A 2,647-nucleotide genomic window follows, 5' to 3' on the forward strand; every position below is an offset into this window, starting at 1 on the left:
AGTCTCTTTTTTTAATGTGCTGCTGCTACTACCAGTCTACCACCCTTGCTGTCTGTGTTGGCTACCTCTACTACCACCAATACACCTCCACTGCCGCCCGTCTGCTACAAGCAGGCCTGCCCCACCACAGGGCTTTGTCCTGTGACTGTTGTCCAGTGTCTTTTAATGTGCTGCTACTACTCACCCTTGCCAATAAAAAGGGTCAATTTTTGGAGGGCTTGTGAAAAGCCATTGCTTGTTACTTTTACATTCATGTATGGAAGAACCCCGGCAGGCATCTGCCAATAAAAAGGGTCAAGTTTTGGAGGGCTTGTCAAAAGCCATTGCTTGTTGCTTTTACATTCATGTATGGAAGAACACCGGCAGGCATCTGCCAATAAAAAGGGTCAATTTTTGAAGGGCTTGTCAAAAGCCATTGCTTGTTGCTTTTACATCTATGTATGGAAGAACCCCGGCAGGCATCTGCCAATAAAAAGGGTCAAGTTTTGGAGGGCTTGTCAAAAGCCATTGCTTGTTGCTTTTACATTCATGTATGGAAGAACACCGGCAGGCATCTGCCAATAAAAAGGGTCAATTTTTGAAGGGCTTGTCAAAAGCCATTGCTTGTTGCTTTTACATCTATGTATGGAAGAACCCCGGCAGGCATCTGCCAAAAAAAAGGATCAATTTTTGGAGGGCTTGTCAAAAGCCATTGCTTGTTGCTTTTACATCTATGTATGGAAGAACTCCGGCAGGCATCTGCCAATAAAAAGGGTCAATTTTTGGAGGGCTTGTCAAAAGCCATTGCTTGTTGCTTTTACATTCATGTATGGAAGAACCCCGGCAGGCATCTGCCAATAAAAAGGGTAAATTTTTGGAGGGCTTGTCAAAAGCCATTGCTTGTTGCTTTTACATCTATGTATGGAAGAACCCCGGCAGGCATCTGCCAATAAAAAGGGTCAATTTTTGGAGGGCTTGTCAAAAGCCATTGCTTTTTGCTTTTACATCTATGTATGGAAGAACCCCGGCAGGCATCTGCCAAAAAAAAGGGTACATTTTTGGAGGGCTTGTCAAAAGCCATTGCTTGTTGCTTTTACATCCATGTATGGAAGAACCCCGGCAGGCATCTGCCACTAAAAAGGGTCAATTTTTGGAGGGCTTGTCAAAAGTCATTGCTTGTTGCTTTTACATCTATGTATGGAAGAACCCCGGCAGGCATCTGCCAAAAAAAGGGTCAATTTTTGGAGGGCTTGTCAAAAGCCATTGCTTGTTGCTTTTACATCTATGTATGGAAGAACCCCGGCAGGCATCTGCCAAAAAAAGGGTCAATTTTTGGAGAGCTTGTCAAAAGCCATTGCTTGTTGCTTTTACATTCATGTATGGAAGAACCCCGGCAGGCATCTGGCAAAAAAAAGGGTCAATTTTTGGAGGGCTTGTCAAAAGCCATTGCTTGTTGCTTTTACATCTATGTATGGAAGAACCCCGGCAGGCATCTGCCAAAAAAAAGGGTCAATTTTTGGATGGCTTGTCAAAAGCCATTGCTTGTTGCTTTTACATCCATGTATGAAAGAACCCCGGCAGGCATCTGCCAATAAAAAGGGTAAATTTTTGGAGGGCTTGTCAAAAGCCATTGCTTTTTGCTTTTACATCTATGTATGGAAGAACCCCGGCAGGCATCTGCCAAAAAAAAGGATACATTTTTGGAGGGCTTGTCAAAAGCCATTGCTTGTTGCTTTTACATCCATGTATGGAAGAACCCCGGCAGGCATCTGCCACTAAAAAGGGTCAATTTTTGGAGGGCTTGTCAAAAGTCATTGCTTGTTGCTTTTACATCTATGTATGGAAGAACCCCGGCAGGCATCTGCCAAAAAAAGGGTCAATTTTTGGAGGGCTTGTCAAAAGCCATTGCTTGTTGCTTTTACATCTATGTATGGAACAACCCCGACAGGCATCTGCCAATAAAAAGGGTCAATTTTTGGAGGGCTTGTCAAAAGCCATTGCTTGTTGCTTTTACATCTATGTATGGAAGAACCCCGGCAGGCATCTGCCAAAAAAAGGGTCAATTTTTGGAGGGCTTGTCAAAAGCCATTGCTTGTTGCTTTTACATCCATGTATGGAAGAACCCCAGCAGGCATCTGCCAATAAAAAGGGTCAATTTTTGGAGGGCTTGTCAAAAGCCATTGCTTGTTGCTTTTACATCCATGTATGGAAGAACCCCGGCAGGCATCTGCCAATAAAAAGGGTGAATTTTTGGAGGGCTTGTCAAAAGCCATTGCTTGTTGCTTTTACATCCATGTATGGAAGGACCCCGGCAGGCATCTGCCAAAAAAAAGGGTCAATTTTTGGAGGGCTTGTCAAAAGCCATTGCTTGTTGCTTTTACATTCATGTATGGAAGAACGCCGGCAGGCATCTGCCATTAAAAAGGGTCAATTTTTGGAGGGCTTGTCAAAAGCCATTGCTTGTTGCTTTTACATCCATGTATGGAAGAACCCCGGCAGGCATATGCCAATAAAAAGGGTCAATTTTTGGAGGGCTTGTCAAAAGCCATTGCTTGTTGCTTTTACATCCATGTATGGAAGAACCACGGCAGGCATCTGCCAAAAAAAAGGGTCAATTTTTGGAGGGCTTGTCAAAAGCCATTGCTTGTTGCTTTTACATTCATGTATG

This window comes from Rhinoderma darwinii (assembly GCF_050947455.1).
Source record: "Rhinoderma darwinii isolate aRhiDar2 chromosome 2 unlocalized genomic scaffold, aRhiDar2.hap1 SUPER_2_unloc_23, whole genome shotgun sequence".
Classification (NCBI taxonomy): Eukaryota; Metazoa; Chordata; class Amphibia; order Anura; family Rhinodermatidae; genus Rhinoderma; species Rhinoderma darwinii.